Raw genomic sequence first — 20,588 nt, forward strand, 5'->3', positions numbered from 1 at the left:
CCACACCTACTTTGTTGGTGCGGGAATCTAAGGAAGCCACTCCCCGAATCTGACTCAACGGGTTCGGATGCGTAATCCTGTAGCTGTTTCTTGTATATATGTAATAAAGACTGTCAATATCAAGCTGACTGCGCCATGGTGTTAATGCAAAGGGGAGACACCACCTTTACATTAAGGTATCCTGGGGCCTAAGTTGTTCAGGGCTTTGTACACTACTACAAGAATCTTGAAACTGGCCTTCTATGCCTCGAAGGCTCGCTCCTGCATGGATCAGTGTGGGGACGGGAAGAGGCACTGGGTGCTACACACTTTGCCTGATTCAAAACCCCCAAATCACCATTGGATGCAGAGGCTCTCCCTATAGCTGGGTTTTAATTGGTATTAAGAATAGGCATTCACCAATAGGCATTCACCAGAGATATATAACAATCAGCTGCATGGAACTGAGGTTTTAAATTGGAAGAAGATTCTATCTTGTGTTGGAGGTGAATGGAAGAGAGGGGGGCTCTCTGTTATATTGTATGGGAGTTTTTCCATTTAGGATTCAGCAACCCTCTCCCAATGTTGAATTTTAAGATATACAAGTGAGGATGGTTTGATGTATGATGTAACACAGAGATTTAAATAGGGTTACCAGACGTCCCCATTTCCCGGGGACAGCCCCCGGATTTGCAAATCTGTCCCCGGACAAATTGCATCCCCAGAATGTCCCTGGATTTCATTAAATATCCCCTGGATCGCTCCCAGCTCTGGTGGCTCTGATCCCAGGACCTGGGCGCTGCTGCTGCTTTTGCTGCCGCCTTCTCTCTCTCTCTCTCTCTCTCTCTCTCTCTCTCTCTCTCTCTCTCTCTCTCTCTCTGCCCCCCCCCCCGAAGCAGCCCATTCTCTTAAATTCCCTCCTGTTGCTTTAAATCGCAGCCGAGGAAAAAGCTATGGTTCCTCACTTGAAGCCTTTTTTGGGAAGTTAAATAATATAATAATAACTCAAATAGGAAACATTCAGACTACAGTTGTTAATTATGTGATAATTTTGGGGAAAAATGAATGTAATTGAAATAAATAAGAATATGAAACACAGTAATATTAGATCATAAAGATCCATCAAGAACGGTGCGCGGGAAGCCTCTTAACAAAATTGTATTAATTTGGAACTAATTTGTGTACAGTAATTGGGTTTATATTGGAAAATCAATACAAATAATTGGTGAAAGAAAGAAACTGGCCTACTAAACACGAAAGGCAAAAAAACTCAGGAGGGTGGTTCCATGGCATCCCCATCACCACACTAGACACTCCTGAAAACAGCCATGTATAGCATGTATTATTATCATTATTTCTATGCTACCATTCCTACCAATGGAGCCCAGGGTCGCAAAGCAGCAAAACAATGCAATCCATAATAAAATAAAACTATTAAGAACATCTAAAGCAACAAGGGGACACGAGTGACGCTGTGGTCTAAACCACAGAGCCTAGGGCTTGCCGATCAGAAGGTCTGCGGTTCGAATCCTCGTGACGGGGTGAGCTCCCGTTGCTCGGTCCCAGCTCCTGCCCACCTAGCAGTTCGAAAGCATGTCAAAGTGCAAGTAGATAAATAGGGACCACTCCAGTGGGAAGGTAAACACCGTTTCCGTTCGCTGCTCTGGTGCGCCCGAAGCAGCTTAGTCATGCTGGCCACATGACCCGGAACCTGTCTGCGGACAAACGCTGGCTCCCTCAGCCTACAGAGCAAGATGAGTGCTGCAATCCCAGAGTCGTCCATGGCTGGACCTAACAGTCAGAGGTACCTTTACCTTTAAAGCATCAAGAACATCTAAAAAATCCTTTAAATACAGACACGTATTCTCTTAGCAAATAATTTCAAGGCTTCCAGGATCAGTATCTTTCAGACATCAAATGCCTGGGCGAAGAGATGTATTTTAAAATGCCTCCTGAATGTTCATAATGAGGGAGACAGACACATCTCATGAGGAAGGGCATTCCACAGATGGAGAATGGTCATAGGTCAGTGTCAAACAGGCAACACTCAGTGGTGGCACCACCAACAGGTCTTCCACTGCTGATGGTAGGACCCAAGATGATTGATATTTGGGAGGCAGTCTTTTAGCTACTTGGCTCCCAAACAATTTGGAGCTTTGTATGATAGTTCTAGCACCATGAGTTGGGCATGGAAACTCACCAGCAGATCTAACTTTGTACCTTCCTAATGGCAGGTTCCAAGCAAAGTTGAGTACAATTGTGCTGCAATTTAGCATGTGTGTGTGTGTGTTTGTGTGTGTACGTGTAAAAAATGTAACTATTGCTGCTTGTTTGAATAACAAACATAGATTTATAAAAATTACTGTTTCCTTTAAAAGAATGTAGGTATACATTTGTATAATAGCATGCACACCATGAATATGCTTAGAATTCTTGCCGGAAAGTTGTAAAGGAGATTTTCCCCTAACACTGTTCCTTTTGTGAATATGCTTGTGGGTGTATGAATCTTACTGAACATACCCAAAATACACACCATTTTTATAAACCATGTTTGGCATTTCAAAAGTCGAAGCGGAGCTAGAGATGGCTTCACACTGGGATGCACTTTCAAAACAATTTATCCACTTTCAATGTAAATTTGATAAGTGACACAGCTACCCCACAGCTTTCAAAAGATTAGGCAGGAGCAAATGAGTCCATTTTTGTGCTAAGAGCTTACACCTGTTGGAAAAGACTACTGAGTAGAAATCACATCGTGGGGGGAAATGGGGTGGATTCTTTCGGATTTGAGCCCATAATCATTTCACAAAGCATCTCTTGATAACAAAGATGCATTGTGAGAGATCCATGAACAGGAATATATATGATACCGATTGGGGCAATAGCACAAAGGGAGGGGATTTTGTCATTTCCTCTTCAATAAAATTCCAAGCTGGATTTTTAAAAAAGTTTTCCTCAACCAATTAGCCCCCCCCCTCTGCTGTTTACTATGGAATAAAACAAGGGTGGGGAACCTCAGGCCAAGGGAGGCATTCATGGTGAGTTCTGGCACCTCTTTTTTTCTAGGAAAAACAAAACACACTGCACACAGGTATTTGTGTTTTGCCCTAAGGACAAATGACTTTGGGGGTGATTTGAATCAGGAAAGTGTTGCAGGAGCAGAATTGGCCCACCTTTTAGGCAAAGTGAGGCAGCCTGAGAGCTGAGGAACAGCTGAGGAGAGGTGCTGCTGTGGACAGTTCCTTGTAAGTTATAACTGAAGAGGAAGGGAAGGGGTGAGGCAGAGAGATTTCTGAATGAGGTTTCAGTTGAGCCAAAGTCTGGCAAGCAGAAAGCGCTGGCAGGCCATGAGAGGAGGTGCGAGGTCTCAAACTGTACCCTTCTGATGGTCTACAAAGAAACTGCTGGAGCATATCGGAGAGGGCAGATAGTGTTTGATGTAGCAACCCTCTCCTAATGAAAAAAACTGCAAACTGAACAATCCAGGCATTGTACTTCTTTGTGCACAGGAAGAGAGGGACTATAGGTGTGGACACTGGGCCTTTTGACATAACCCTGCCTATGGAAGCCTATTAACAGTAGCAGTAATGATGTTAATAAAAGTAATATGCAATTAAAATATGAAGATGCACTGCAGTCTTTGTAGCTCCTGGTGTATTCTTGAAAGAAGCACTTTATATGTGACCAAGCAGCAGCAGATCACATACTGATCTTTATACAGAGCTTCATACAAGCAGACACTTCTGATTATTCCTCAACACATACCTTGAGGAACCTTCTGCACATACCGAGTATCTCCTGCCTTTGTGAGAAATGCTCCCATGAACAGCAGTGCACACATGGACGTTCTTTTGCTTTGTGCTACTCTGCGTTTCCTCTTTGCTGTGGCTCTCTCATTCTTGTGCTTGTTGTTTCCGGAGCAAACCCAGTATAGGTGGGGAGGGGAATGCAATACCTTTTTCCACACACTGTCTCACAAATTCAGCTGGGAAGCAGACTCACTGTTCCCCTTCTTTGTCTAATAGAATATTGGATTTTTCCCCCCTCCAATGGTCCCTGTACAGAAATCAATGATCTGCTAGACTGAGTGAAGAAACAGTAGCAAAGGAGATATTGTTCCAAAAACACTGATACACCATCAGTTCTTAGGTCTCCAAATTACTCTTTTCCTACAATGAAGAGTAGAGGATTAGGGGAAAAGAGCAGCTTCTGTATTTTTTGAAATGAAACAAATTCTTCAGATTCAGGAACAGAAGTGGTCAAAGAAAATTTATTTAAAAAAGGAAACCCAGTAGTTCTATAGCCAGCTTTTACAGATGTGAAAAATAAATACTTCTGTTCTTTTAAAGATGTAGTTCCATAGTAAATGGGGGCCATATTCCTAAATACAAGTGGCTTGTCGCATAGAGTGGGGCTGTTAAACTAGCTTCCTAGAAGGTGGTTTACCAGGAGGGAGAAGGATTTATTCCGCTGATGTGTTTGCACCATACAGACCTCCCTACTATTTCACATCTCCCCCTTTCCCTCCTGGTAAGCTACAGTGACTCTCCTATATCTTCTGGGACTCCAACTCCCATCAGTTTCAATGAGTATGGTCAGTGATCTGGAGGGTAATATGTTGTTGTTGTTGTTGTTGTTGTTGTTGTTGTTGTTGTTGTTGTTGTTGTTAATTTCCATACTGCCCTTCCTCCAAGGATCACAGAGTGGTTCACAATATAAAAACAAAAAAATAACACAGCAACAAACAAAAACGATACCTTCCACCAATTTAAGAGGCCATAGATTGCTTAATTAGCCAAAGGCCTAATTTGGTCATACATCTGCTGCACCTGGTCCAGACCCGACTGAACCCAAATCTCATTTCTGAAAATTGATCTCTCTCTTGACCCCCAATCTCTGCTTCCTCTGCCTCCTTTTTGTCCTTCCCCTTTTCTTATTATGCTCTTTAGATGGTAAGTCTTCAGGCATGATGGTTCTTTTTAACTTAATCACGGTGTGACATATGAGGAATCATCATCATAATATATATAACTTCCTAACTTAGTTTGAATGTCAGGTGCATTCTCATGTCGGAAGCCCCATACCTAGGGCAGTCACAGGGCTTTCAGGAGACTGTTAGCTCCTCAACTAGAGAAGGGGGAGAATTTCAACTGGAATACTGGAAGGAATTATTTTATTTAATTTCAACTCAGTTCACGTTTGAAGGAGAATCGGCCGAATTTGCAATTTCCAAAACAGTACGTGAACCAAACAACAACCATCTTTTGAAATTCACACCTCTCCAATTTTTGCTGTGCTTTTCTCAACCCGAGTAATGTGTACAAAAATGCATAAAGTAAATTGTGCATAAAGATGCATACCTGTATATCAGTGGAGTTGACATCACCATACAAGAGCTATTAGATAGATATACACATTTCAAAAATGTGTATATTAGGCAAAATTGCCTACATAAAATGTTGCGTTAGGGGAAATTCTCACTAAAATGCTGGTGAATTTCCATAAGGACTTTTTTAAAAAACAAAAAAGGAAAATGCAAACTGCTGTGGAAATGTGGAGAGCTGAGTTTAAGATTGGAAAAATGAGAAATTGAGAGAAACTAAAGCTGAGAGATTCTTCTCTCAACCATACTTGTATGATGTGGAAGAACGTCTTGTATATCTCAGTAAACCTCACTGCCGTATGGCGTATTTAAGACTGGAGGACAATCTAATCAATGCATTTGTGACATATAGACTATCTACAGAACATGAGCTCACTATTTTGATAATTATAATAAATGGGAAAGTTGTACACGGAAACAATTCCCCCAGTTGTTCCACTTGTATGCAACTGACCACAAGGTGGTAGCATTTCAGAATATTATGGTTATTGCCAGGCATTCTAAAGGCATGCTTTCTTAGTATTACTAAGCATCAAGAAAAAAGTGCACCAGAGACCCAGCATACGAGAACATGAGACGCTGCTTCCTTGCCTATTATTGAAAAAACAATAAAATTGTAAATGCAGGAAGCAAAGTTGTTTCATTGTTCTGGTCTCTAGGAATATGCGCTTTGGGCAAAGAACTTGATCATTGAAAAGCAAACTCATTTGATTGATCAATCCTCACAACAAAGACGCTATTCTCCAATATTCCACAATTTACATAAAGAGAGATTGATATTAGAGACTGGAAAGTGCATTTTAAAAATGGCTCTACAACCAGGTTTTCGAAACTCTGAAGCGTAACACTATTTGAAGAAGTGTTCTGCCCAACATTTATACTGTGTTTCTTTATCTATGAGCATTCTCCATCAATTAATGAGGTGGTTGGAGTGGGTAATGCGTGTCCTTTCTTACTTTCTACAAGCCATATCTGGTAGAAATATAAGAAGGCATCATTTTTTGTTCTGCCCTCTATTCATCACATGCAGTGCTGTTTCTGTTCTGCTGTTATTCTTCTCGCTGAAACTATGTCATTCACATAATTATGATAAATACTAATCATACTCCCTGGCTTGATTTCTGTTCTGGACATGAGACAAATAAACAAACGTTGGCAATTTCTGTTTCCATTTCCACTGGGATTCTCTGACATCCCTATTCTCTCTTGATCTGAATTCTGCAGGCTTCCTGGGTGTCTGAGTCTTCTTACAACCCTATGACATGCTTGACTGGGCCTTTCCCTGTAAGCAGGAGAAGGCAAGAAGGGTGTCTATTGTGCACCTAATACCTGTCCATTGTTATTAATGCTGTTGTTTGTGTTTTAATGTTGTAACAGTGGCGAACGGAGCTGCTTGGCCACCCGGGGCGGCAAACCCGAAGGCAGCCCCGGGAGCAGGGTTGTCTGCGGCACACATGCTCCCGCAGCGGATCCTGGGAGGGGTGATCCTAGGAGGGGCAAGGTGAGGGGGTCTATTGGCGCTTGCTACGCAGCTTGCTTGCAAACCGCCAAGCAGGTTTGCGGGCTACTGGGCAGGCTGCGGAGCCGGGCTGCCTCGCTCTGCGCTGCAACTTGCTTGCGGGTGGGGTTTGTCACGGGGGTGTCAGTGGCGCTCGTGCGTGTCCATCATGACGTACAGCGCGACACATGTGTGCTGCGGACGCCCCCGTGGCAGATCCTGGGAGTGGCGATCCTGGGACGGGCGAGGTGAGGGGCTCTGTTGGCTGTTTGCATGCCACTCAACAGAGTGGCAGCCAGCAACATCGGGGCCTCTCCTTGATGGCTGCGGCCACGTTGGCGGTGGTGGAGGTGCGGAGGGGGCGCTGCCCCCCCGCGAAGTGGAGCCCAAGGCGGCCCGCCCTCTTCGCCCCCCCCATTGCTATGCCCCTGTGTTATAACCTGCCCTGGGACCTTAGGGTGAAGGGTGGGGAAGAAACAATTAAACCAACCAATACAAATGTAATCTTTTGTACTTTAAAATGAATTGGTGTGTATTTTAAAATTCGAATGGAAGAGCTTCCCTTAAAAACAAAAACAGTGGGCTTGATATTATTGTTTGCCATTATCCCTGCCTCTCCAAACTCCAATTAAAGCCCAAAGGAAGGCAGCATGAAGTAACTATCATATTTGCCCGAATATGAACCACACTTTCCCCCCAAATTCCAACCGTGAAAAGTTAAAAGTGCGGCTTAAATATGCGACCTTGCCAAAATTGGCTTTTACAATATCACTGTAGGATTTTCTTCTATGTTTGTCACCTCCACCGCCGCCAACGCGGCCGCAGCGCCACTGACACCCCCGTGACAAACTCTGCCTGCGAGCAAGTGTGAGTGCCTGCAGAATTTTAAGACAGTAGCTTATATTCAGGTATTGTCTTCTTTTGTCCCCCCCCCCTGAATTTTAAAGGTGCGGCTTATTTGCGGGTGCAGGTTATATTCGGGTCAATACGGTACCCCCATGCGGCTTTTTCGGATCAGGATGTGTCATAGCTGGGGAGACTGCAGAGTATTGGAGGAATGTTTAATGGAAAGAAACACAACCTGCTCAGTCACCTTTCAGTGACCATGTAAGTTATACCCCTCACCCCCCAAAAATCTCCAAATTAATTCTAAAGGACTTAAAGAGAAACATAATTCTGATTTCTTTTCTTTTTTTTGAGAAATTGGAGGATAGGTTTTGACATAGCACTAAGAACATACGGCGAGTCTGGATGGATCAGGCCAATGGCCCCTCTAGTCCAGCATCCTCCTCTCATTTTTTTTTTTTAAAAAATCAATTTTTATCAAATTTTTCACTTACAAACCAATCATTTCATACCAATTATTCCAAATTATACAAACAGCATCCTCCTGCAGGTGGCCATGAGAAGCAGAAATTGAGCCCTGCAATTCCCAGCAACTAGCATTCAAAGGCAGTCTGCCTCACTAATTCAAACATTTCTTCTTTTTCTAAACTAATATATCAGGTTTGTCTATCTATCTATCTATCTATCTATCTATCTATCTATCTATCTATCTATCATCTATCTATCTAACCACTGAGCCTCTTGTGCTAGCCAATTGGAAGGTTGGTGGTTCAAATCCCCGCAGCGGAGTGAACTCCCGTTTCTCTGTCTCAGCTCCTGTCAACCTAGCAGTTGGAAAGCACACCAGTGCAAGTAGAGAAATAGGTACCACTGTGGCAGGAAGGTAAACTGCGTTTCTGTGCACTCTGGTTTCTGTCACGGTGTTCCATTGTGCCGGAAGTGGTTAAGTCATGATGGCCACATGACCCAGAAAGCTGTCTGCGGACAAACGCTGGCTCCCTCGGCCTGAAAGCGAGATGAGCGCCTCAACCTCATAGTCGCCTTTGACTGGACTTAACCATCCAGGGGCCCTTTACCTAATTTTTGTATGCTTCAGGAACTAGGATTAATCTTACCTTCTCATTTTCACTGAACCTTCATTTTAATATTATATTCCTGGCATATATAACTGTTCTTTGAGTACTTCCCAAACATAAGATCCTTTGTATTTTGAGTGTTGCTTTGGAGATCAAAAGGATCATCTTGCAATTTTGGAAGTCCCATGTTTTTCTCTCGTTGGACCATTGGGTTAGCAATGATGCTCTTTTGTACTAATACAAAAATCACATATAAATGACATTCCACCTCTCACAGCTCTACACTTTACAACTTCAGCTCTGCCACATGCCTTTTTCTATCTTTTTGAGCAGTTGCTCTGAGATGCCTTGAAGATTCTATGGTTGCATTTTCCCTTTGTACATCCTTTGTACATCCTTTCCCCCTTTCTTCTATTTCTTCTGCATGCAGCCTTCCCATTGATCTCTTTCACTATATCTGGCTGCAAGCAGCCTGCAACTTTATTCTTCCTTTTCCTTTGTTAGATGAGGGAAAGGTGTGGGTGGATTGTGTAGGCCAGGGATAGTCAACCGCTTTCCTTCCAGATGTTCTGGACTATGACTCACATCACCCCTTGGCCATGCTGGTTGGGGCCGATGGAAGTTACACTTCCAGAATATCAGGGTGATTGCAAGGTTGTGAACCATTGGCGTAGGTAATTTCTGTTCTTTAAATGTTCTCATTTCTGTTTAAACCAATGGTGATCTTAACAGGGACAAGAGTAAAATGCAACAAGCTAAAATTGTAAAGCACAAGCTACAACTGTTACCATAGTATATCAGGCAGACCATTTCAGTTCTAGACTTCAGGTGTTAGTCTTCAGCTATCTAGTGAAATAGAGAAAAGATAAAGATTAAAAAAACAAACCGATTTTACACAAGGACAAATTTCTGGATCATTGGCAAGCACTGAGGTCTTAAGGAACTCTCACCCCTCCAAAATTCCTCAGTGAGAAATGAATTGAAACGTATTTTGAGCCATTTCCCGTGAGTTAAAAGCTGAACACAATTACTTGTGCAACTAAGATGTTACCTTTACTAGGTATATGTGCAATACCTGTTTCCATGCAAGTATGAGGAAGGGCTGTGACTCAGTAGCATATTTTAAAAGTATGCATTAATTGAGGGCCTTATCAACAGTGGCACCCTCTCTGTGGAACACCCTCCCATCAGATGTTAAGGAAATGAACAACTATCTGACTTTTAGAAAACATCTGTATCAGGAGGCTTTTAATGTTTGAGGTTTTACTATGTTTTTATATGTACTGTAAACCACCCAGAGTGGCTGGGGAAACCCAGCCAGATGGACGGGGTTTAATAATAATAATAATAATAATAATAATAATAATAATAATAATAATAATAAATGCTACTCACTTACCTGATGCCTTTACTAACAATAATATAAATATTTAAATGATTTGACTTTGACAGCTTGTGTACCCTAATTTGTCCAGCAAGGCAATATCCTTTATTTAATTTATACATTAATGACTTTTATACACTGCTTTTTTTAAAAAAAAGACTCTAAGCAGTTTACAACACTGTAAAAGAAAACTAACATTCTGAATAAAAAAAAGTTTTTAGAAAGCATTGAGCATATTCGAACAAAGTTTAAAAATCAACAGTAGCTAAAGAAAGCATGTCTGGGTAGACTTGCTTAAAGAAACATGTTTTAAGAAGGCGCCGAAAAGACAGCCTGCCTGATGTCAATAGCCAGGGAGTTCCACAGTGCCTAGATAACACGATACTAAAAGACTTGTTTCCTATACATGTGTGGAATGTGTATTATGAGGCACCTGCAACAGCACCAGCTCCACAGACCAACATGGTCGCATGGGCATATGTGAGGTGATCTCTCAAGTAAGGGGATATCTCAAGAAAACGGAGCCCAACCCATCACAGGCTTTGTAAACTAATAGAAACACCTTGAACTTGGCCCAGAAGAAAATAGGCAACCAGTGGAAATCTCTGAGCAGAAGTTTTATAAGCTGCGAACAGCAGCATCCAGATCAGGCACAAGCGAAAAGTACATTGCAGTAACCCAGCCTTGAAGATCTTTGTAATCCTTTTAATACAATGTTTTTCAACCCTTCTTGTTTCTCCTTCTGCTGATTTAAAACGAATCACAATCTCCTCACCCACCCCCTTTTTTATATATAAAAAATACCAGCTCATTTTTTGCTTTGAACACCAAATATCATCTTGGGTGATATACAACGCTACTCCTACTCGGAATAGACCTATTTATGCCTAGTGACTAATAGGTTTAATAAATAATACTTTAATAATAAGACTAGATATGACTATTTTAGGTTCATTAATTTCAGTAGGAATGAGTTAAATACAACCCAGTATTCCTGTAGACTAGTCGATCTAATATTTTCATGCCCCGTTTTCTCTCGTCTTTTTACATTCAGTGTTTTTAGTTTATTTTGGATGAGCCAGATTTAAGAAACAAAAGAATTGTAGGGAGAAAGAGAAACAAATGGGCATTTCTTCAATAAAAATAAAAATAATAAAGAAAATCATTATTACTGCCACTTTTTAAAAAGTGACCCAAAGTTTGAGTTCATTCCCTTTCAGCCTTGAAAGACAGGATAGCATCTGCGGATACACAAGGAAGCTTTGGTTTGCCAGCAAATCTTAAACGAATACCAATTTTTAGTCCTTTGAGCTGCAGAATTCTTTTGAACTCCAGTTGGATAGAGGGATCACAGGGATCAATCAGACGACTGCGGGCAGGATGTGTTCATTCAGTGCAGCAGCTTTGGCACCGACAGAGGATTGTTAGAACCTATTTTCCTTTGAGCAGCAGGAGTAAGCACTGTAAAGAAACAGGACTCAGTGAGACTGCCGGATGCATAAACAGTATGTAATCCTCTGAATGCGCAGGGAATTATATCCGAACGAGGGAAAAGAACAAAAATCCGGTCGCTGCTTTCACAACCGCGTGGGGCTCAACACCCTAGGTTAGGCTGAGCTACTGGAGGACTCTTGTTTTGTCTTGGAAGGTGGGGAGGGAGGTGTACCTGGAAAACACACACACACACACACACAGCTCCCTCCATTCAGAGTCTTAATCTCTGAAGTCCAGAAAGTAAACTGATCTGGACTTAGCTGTTTTCAGCTCCACAGGTTTTTGGTTTAGTAAGGCAGATAAAGCACATCACTTTATAGATTAGCTCAAAGCTATAGAAGGGGACAGCAGTGACGGTGGTGACATTTATTGGATTGGCTTCTTTAAACAATGCGGGGATAAAACCAGCCTTCTGGTGTTTTTTGGGTTTTTTTGTAACAGCCGAGGGAAGGAAAATTCCAATCGGTCCCCTAAAAGAGGCCAGACTCTGGAAAAAATTTTTTAAAGCATGGGAAGTGAAGCTTGCCTTGATGACCAGCTTGCAGCCTAGTTCCTTCTGAAACCCTCATTGGACCATGTTTGCAATAAATTGCTGCATGTCTCGCTCCTTATTTTCCTTCCTGAGACTAGTGATGCAGCGATCACTACACAAAGAAGCTCAAATGCCATACCTAAAAGGTGTACACAAACATGCAAGGACACACACAGACACATACGCGTGCCCACACAATCTGTTGGGAAGAATCTTCCTGCTAATTATTTCTAAGGATGCCAGGTGAACATAGGGACACAGAAACTAAAACGAAACGAAAAGATCAGCAGCAGAAGGGCTCTGCCAAACACAACACCCCCAGTTATGTTTCTGTTTGTGTGAGAGATTTGAGTTGACATTGGTTCGCTCTAGCATTTGAAGGGGGGTTTAAAGCCTGGCAGATGCTTCTGTGTATTTTCCTCCTACAGATGGAGGAAGTGTTCGACAATCTGCTAGACCTCATTAAATAGCACAATCGTGGTGGAAATGGAAAGCGAGTGGTGGCTTTCACTTTTGTCGGAGGCTAGCGTTTAACAAGTTCTCCCCTTTAAAATGCATTTGTCCCTGGCAAAAAGAAAATGATGAAGTGCCCCGGCATCTTAAAACACAAACAAATGTGTTGCGGCCCAAGCATTCATGGAAGTGTAGAGCTCACTGTCAGCTCTCCTTTTGGAAATTGTTTCCTGGTGGGTAGGTTTGGCTAAATCCTTTTGCCACCTCCAGCACACTGATAAGGTGGAATAAATAAGATTTAAATAATAAATATATACATCCAATCAAATGCAAACCTGGGGCACTGCTTAAGCACTTCTAAGTCCCATTGATTTAAGCATATTTGAATTGACCCTAATTCTCCCTGACGTCTCCAGAGCTAGAGTTCAAGTAGATGTGTTTAGAATCATGATGAAAGGAAGAGAGCACCTTCTGGGTTTTTCTCCAACAGAGCAGAGGCTGGGATACTGTCCTCAGAGCCACTACAGATCCCATCCTGTGATTTCAGTCAATGATCATGTGTAGTAAACTCTGATCTCAAGCAAACTTTGGTTGTTTACAGATAGTGAGCTTATCATTACTTGAGAGAAATGGTTCTCTATAGCACCATCACTGACGGGCTCCGGGATCTACTTTGAACCCCAAGGTCCACCAACCAGAACCAGGTTGAAAATAGGGGTTCAGGAGGGCCGGATATTTATTAAGGAATTAAGTTACTGGGTGCCTCTGAGGCTGAACAGCTACTCAGCCCAGGAATTTGTTTTAAGTACCAATACTGAGTTCACAGTCTTCCCATTTTCTCCCTCCTGCCCCCCCCCTCCAATGTTCATTTCAGCAGCCTAATTTAGAGGGAGGGGAAGCCTTTTAGTTATTGCTAAAAGAATTGGTTGTCGGAAGCCCTTACTGATATACTTCTAGTGCTGGGGGGAGAATTTCAATTTACTTTGCATTTAAAGGCGAGCCTACCGAATTCAAATTTTCCAAAACAATGCAAATCAGAACACAGCCAGCCTTTGAAATACGCACTTTTATGGACTTCCCAATGCTGTTCTCTCTATCTGGCACGATCAGACATTGCTGCTCCCTGCTCTGGTGTTTCTTCAACCTTCTCCCACCACTAACAGCGGCATTATGGTAACATACCCTCTAACATTCATCATCAGAAAATAGGAACATTTCTCACTCCCCCCCCCAAACAAATGACCCTCCTCGACACCCCCCCCCGGTGCCTTCCACAGCCACAAACCAACTGGACTCAGGGGGGAAGCTTAGCAAATATTAAAATAAAGCAAACCATCTAGTGCATGCTATTGACAGCGAACATCCGAGAAGAATATGAGTGCCTATAAAGGTGAGCTTTCACACACACAGGTTTATCACTTTGTGGCTGCAATGGCAAGTTATCACTTGCCCATGGAAATGAGCTTTTACAGATCAATCACCACAGGCGGGACTTTGCTATCACTTGAAATCACCTGAAAGGAAAGCAGAAATGTTTAAAAGTTGTACAGTAAATTACCTTACACCAGATATGTGGTATACAATTATTATTTTTTGTAGTACCAGTGTATATGACTCTTAGAGCTGTGAGCTTCCTTCTAAGAACACTGTTGCCCTAAATATCATTGTGAAATTTTCCAGCCCTTTGTAACGGTTCCTTCTTAAGCCTATTATTATTATTAAGCAATTCTTTATTAATAATCAATGATAATGTTTAAGCTCCCCCCTTTTCAAAATATCTCTGGAATTTCCTCTTATTAGATTTTGAGTCAATGTACCTCCCTTCCCCCAAATCTCTGCATTTTGTTAAAAATGAATCCCATATATCTTTTGATAAAACCTACAGAGTTAAGTGCCTAATAAAATACTACACGACTAAAATTACTATTAATATTTTAGCATTATGCTGAAGCATGAGCTCCCCCCCCCCCACAAAAGGTATGAATCACTGGTTTCTTCATTTCTTTAATTCTTTATTAATTGGTACTCGAGGCAATAAACCATAATATATAACTTCGGCATCAGATAAGGTTTAATGAGTGCCTGACCTTTGCGTGGATAAATTCTCCATCAGAGAACTGGCACAAGATAACCCCTTTTGAGCTGGAATTCTTGTTACTGAACCCTGCTTCCTTTCCACTGTCCTTGACATAGCCAGTTGCTTTTTTTTAATCTGTAAAAGGCAGTCATTTTGCAAGACAGCTTCCTTTCTGAGGGGCTAATTCAGTGGAAATTTAATAGGGCTGGGGACATTTTCCATTTCCCTTTTCTTTTTCTTTTTTTGGCTCTCTGTTCCGTTAATTATTCTGCATGGAAGCAGAAGTCTGATTACAGCCATCACCAAACTGAGGACCAGGCAAGTACCTACTGCACGAAGCTTAGCTGCTATGTAGCTGTTATAAAAATTCCTGGTTTGTTTGTTTTTAAGTGAAGTTTCCTAGGCTAAATTTACTACTAAAATCCTGATCAGTATTTTTTATTTATTTATTGCATTTATATCCCCTCTTTTTCTCCAGAGAACTCAAGGTGGTTTACATGGTTTTCCCTCCCCCCCCCATTTATTCCCCACAACAACCCTGTGAGGTAGGCTAGGCTGAGAAGTAGTGACTGGCCCAAGGTCACCCAGTGAACTTTGTGGTTGAGTGGGAATTTGAACCCTGGTCTCGCAGGTCTTAGTCCCCCTCCCCATTTCTGGTTCCGATTTTCCTCCTCACTCCTCTTCCGATCTTCATGTGAATTTCTGAAAGGGGGATTTACACCGTGTTCAGTTGAATCTGGTGGACGTAGGCTTGATCTAGACAAATCAAAGAAGTGTTTCCTCAAACTCGGCCCTCCAGATGTTTTTGACCTCCAACTCCCATGATCCCTAGCTACCAGGACTAGTGGTCAGGTATGATGGGAATTGTAGTCTGAAAACATCTGGAGGGCCGAGTTTGAGGAAGCCTGAGTTAAACGCACCACAAATTTTGTATGAGAAATCAGGTTAGCAAAAAACAGAACCCCACAGTGCCATCTGGTGTCACAGTATTAGAATGCATAAACAACACATATAAAGGGCTTTTTCTTTGCCAACGTAGCTGAGTCCTTAGCATCCCTTGAGGTCCACTATCTGTTAGAGATACAAATGGAGGCTACCAAGAAAGAAAGGCAAGCTGTTGATCTTTATTGGTCTGCTGCAACAGGGTCTCTCCTTCCCTACTTTGCAAGGAGGTGAGGATGCGCCCCAAAGAAAAGTATGTAACATCTTTTAAAACCCCAGAAACCTCACTTCCCCCTTTGACAGAAAGACCACCCACAAGACCATCACCAAAATGTAACAGAAGGAGGAGTTGCCCGGTAAAGAATCTGAATATGTGACTTGACACCTGTCCATCAGTATACCTGATAATGGCCCTTTGGGGCCTGTCTTTACATTCTTTACAAATGGTAACACTCTGGAACCAGAGTTTATTCACAGATCCCATTGCCCTATTTTGCAGGTCTGCCCTGCTTTTAATAAACACCTTTCAGACTGGTTTTGCAGATACTTGAACCATCAAGGAGTTCGTGCCTACATGACTTGAGGGGGTCTTTGAGGTTGGCCAGGGTTTAAACATGGCCACTCTATTGTTTTCAGGCCTTTTGTACTGCTTCATTGGTAAGAAGTGCTATTTCACTGATAAATTGTGTAAAACTAGAGGTGGAGGGTTTAATTAAGAACTTCCTTTAGGCACGCACCGGAATGTGGCAATAATTGCCCCCCTACTGTTTTACGGGCAAGGTGGAGATGAGGTCTTTGCAACACCCTGCAGCAGGATTTGCAAGCAGCGTTTCTAATCATGCAGTACCAGTGGAAGCTCCAGTAGGGGCCGCTGTTGCAAAGGAAAATAATGCTGACTGGCTGTTGTGGTGGGGGAAATGGAAAAATGTGGAGAGGGAAATGGAATGGAATGGCTGGAATCCCAAACAGAAAGCTATTGTCCATTGCAACATTTTGTTGCAGCTCCTCTTACCACATTTCGCCCCTGTGGCTCAGTGCCCTCAGGCTTCTGAAACAGGAGCAACCTGAGCAATAGAAGCAGATCAACTCAAAGCTAAGGAGTAAATTCCTGTGGAAACAAGCTGCCACCTCATGGCTGAAAGGATATGTACCAATTGCGGAGAATTAATTAAGCTCATTTCCAAGAAGGACTGCCCTTGGTCCACTGAGAGTCAAAGGGCAGCTGGAAGACTATAATTACTTGTGTTAAAGAGAAATCACCATAGGAGGTCATCCAGTTTCGCAGTATGATTTAAAAGAGCAGCATGACTTCAGGGTATTTTTAGCTTAGATGTGGGTGAGTTGCAAAGATTGCGGTGTGTGTGTCTTTCTATATGCAACATTACTTATGGATATAAATGGAAACACTCTTTCCAATTTTTCATTCAGAATAACAAGGGGGAAGTGTTGATAACATGTCCAGCTCTCGCAATGAATGCATTCTGATACAGTCCTATTTCCTTGAGCTTATCAAGATAAGAATAATTTTGCAAAATCCTGAATTGAATTGCTAATTGCCAAACATCTTGGAAGTAACAGGATACCTAAATGGTCCCTTTCTTAAATCATGCATGCTAAGATCCCCCCCCCCGCCCGATTTTTACCTACTCTATTCAGTAACATTCAGTGAAGTGTAGCAGGTACTTTAAATCTCTAGAAAAGGAGAGACTGACCTTTAACTAAAATAAAGAAGCAACAAGCAAAGGTAGCCATAATAGCCCATTAAAGGGGGGCCCTCCCCAAAATTCATGTTACTTTTTTTAGGCCAACCACAATATTGACAAAATAGAGTGCAAGAATTCAGAACTCTTCATCAGGATAGATCAGGCATCCCCAAACTTCGGCCCTCCAGATGTTTTGGACTACAATTCCCATCTTCCCCGACCACTGGTCCTGTTAGCTAGGGATCATGAGAGTTGTAGGCCAAAACATCTGGAGGGCCGCAGTTTGGGGATGCCTGGTATAGATGGTAAAAAACAACAACAGGGAGTGGGGATTGGCTAATGTTGAGGCTATGGTTGGAATTTGCATTTTATCAAAGTTTTCAGATAAAATGGCAAAGGAGGTTGTACACAGTCTGATCAGGGCCTGTTAGACGCTTTGCAGGTTTCAGGTTGCACCCAAGGCAGCTTAAAAGGAGAAACGTACAATGGTTGGTTCTCCATGTTTTGGAAAAAGAAAATCTTGTATTTCCCAAGCCATACAAAAATCATACAAATTGTGTGTTAGCACAATATTGTTGCCCTGTGGAACATCAGATGTCAAAAAAATAAACAACTACCTGACCTTTAGAAGACATCTGAAGGCAGCCCTGTTTAGGGAAGTTTTTAGTGTTTGACGTTTTATTGTGCTTTTAATTTTCTGTTGGAAGCCACCCATATTATTATTATTATTATTATTATTATTATTATTATTATTATTATACCAAAGTGATACAAAATAGCATGTGGGCTTTCACTGTGGTTGCCAATGATTTCAGATAAATCTTAGTCAAAGCCCATAGATGGAGGGTGGTTCATCCATTATTTATTTTTTTGCTTTGATCCAGATAAATGCAGGTCAAGACATCTCAGACGGTTTCGGATAGTTGCATTTACATAGTTAAATTTTCTGTAGGGCATGATTCATAGCTGCCAAGTTATCCCTTTTTTACAGGGATTTTCCCTTATGCTGAATAGGCTTCCTCGCGAGAAAAGGGAAAACTTGGCAGCTATGATGATTGTCAAATAGGTTTCTGTTGAGATACTGTCAGCATCTAAATGGAAGAAAGAGGGTGTCATCAGGAACCAGTGGCTCTGCCAGGATATGTCAGTTTCTGTTATTTCACTTTTCATCTGTATTTTTGTCATGCAATTTTACAATGTGTTATGGAGCACCAAAAACATACCTATCTGGACATGGTGGTTTTCATCCATCGTTCATCCATCCTAACTCATTGCCTGCAACAAATGCTGTAATCTAATGACCATCATAGAGTATGCATCCACTGGCAGCTACCAATTATTATTATTATTATTATTATTATTATTATTATTTATTACATATTGCAATATGTTGCAATCAGGAAAGCAGATAAGCAATGCACATGAATTGCATCTGTTCTGAGGATGGATTAGACTTTGCAAGAAACGCATACAGCGGTACCTCGCAAGACGAATGCCCTGCAAGACGAATTTTTCACAAGACGAATGCGTCTTGCGATCTGATGGTGACTTGCAAGACAAATTCGTTTTGTGAAAAATTCATCTTGTGAATCGCAGTTTCCCATAGGAATGCATTGAAATTTAATTAATGTGTTCCTATGGGCAAAAAAAGAAATTTCAATGCATTCCTATGGGAAACCGCGATTTGCAAGACAAATTTTTCACAAAATGAATTGACTTGCGGAACGAATTAAATTCGTCTTGTGAGGTACCACTGTAATTAGCTACCCAGCTAAAGCCCTTGATTGGTGGAAAAAAACAGTGGAGTGAGATCATAAATTATCAGTGTTTGGGCTACACAGTTCAAACATATTTTATTGCAAATATAAAAGTTGGTCTACAATGAAATCTTCCCGGGTCATCCCTCAAGTGTAGCTCTGAACCAGATGTTTCCAGACATAATGTTCTTGGTTAGCTGGAGAGCACAGCTGCCTTATAAATATTCTACTTCCAGGGTGAATGTACTGCTGAGAAGTTGCCATTTCAACTCTTCATAATTTGTGGAGAAATGCAGAAGAACATCTATTCATAGCAGCCGAGATCTTCACACCAAAGTCTCTGTGGTCGATCATTATGGTGCTGTTTGCAAGGGTACTCGCTGTCATCCCAATGTTCTCATGTTTGTACTTACAGGACTTATCCCTTATGAAAGTCTCAGCTCTCAGAGTTCCAGAGCACCTGAAACAGAAGCTAGTAATATGCCAAAGAAGAGTCGAGACAAATAACTTTGGGAAACGGATTACTTACCCCATTGTGCTGTGTGTCTCCCAGACTGCATGCCCAAACCTGGCTCTTTGTAGTGCTGTAGGAGGTGGTGCAAGAGTTGGGACATCGCTGTGTCACTCCACAGCCCCCTCCTAACCCAGTGAGCTGTGCAGAGACCTCTCTCAGACGCGACACTCTCCCAACCTGCACATCCACATCATGTATGTCCCATGCACTCCAGACATCCTGTCTTTTTGTTGAGGGTGGGGCATCACATTTTCTGAATATCCAAAGCTCAGTACTTTGTCCGTATTGTATAAACCCTCCCGTAAGTCCACTGCAGCACAGTTGTTGCTTGTACGGGAAACAACGTGGAAGACATTGTGACGAGGAGATAGGATGGCATGTCTTAAAGTTCTCCCCATAGCCGCACCGCACCCCAAACTTAGCTTCTGCGTGGATGTTTCTTTAAGGGAAGAGAGCTTGTTGACCACAGGTGTTGCCAATTAAGAGAAGGCTCTCTATAAAAGGCAGGCATTTGGGATGGGAAGGGAGCCTGCCTGGAGGAGAACTGAGATAGGTTGCATGTCCTCGCTACCCAGGGAGCAGATTGGGGACATTGGGTACGTATGTTTTGCTTTCTGCAATAAAGGTTCTTTGGTTCACCTTCCACCTCCTCATTCCTTTTGTCCTGATATCTTTAAAAAGAACCGCTGCATTTGGCAGAACATTGCTCTTGTGAATGCTGAATGGAATCCGGTAGACTGAACGGCAAAAGCACTGATTGGATATTGTTTGTGACATAATCAGGGAGAGCAACACAACTCCCCTTGCAATGATTCCCCCTTTCAAAAGGCATTTATTTATTGCAGGCTGTGTGATCTCCTACTGTATAGCTCCTGCATGGGAACACACACTTGCAGCAAAACACTTTTCGCCTTGATTTCTTTCACGATGCTTTGTCTTTGAATTTTTGG

The 20,588-nt window shown here is 42.1% G+C and overlaps 1 long non-coding RNA gene across 2 annotated transcripts in view; it reads left to right on the forward strand.

The window, feature by feature from the left end:
* LOC148684242 (uncharacterized) overlaps positions 1–20,279 on the forward strand; it is a 68,618-nt gene extending 48,339 nt beyond the window's left edge. The window contains exons 3-4 of one of the 2 annotated variants that reach the window (XR_015946344.1): positions 7,808–7,967; positions 19,361–20,279. This is a non-coding gene — a long non-coding RNA (uncharacterized LOC148684242). The remainder of the gene's footprint in view (positions 1–7,807; positions 7,968–19,360) is intronic. The other variant, XR_015946343.1, reaches the window with a different exon arrangement.
* The last annotated feature ends 309 nt before the right edge of the window (positions 20,280–20,588 follow it).

This window comes from Zootoca vivipara, chromosome 11, assembly GCF_965207765.1.
Source record: "Zootoca vivipara chromosome 11, rZooViv2.hap1.1, whole genome shotgun sequence".
NCBI lineage: Eukaryota > Metazoa > Chordata > Lepidosauria > Squamata > Lacertidae > Zootoca > Zootoca vivipara.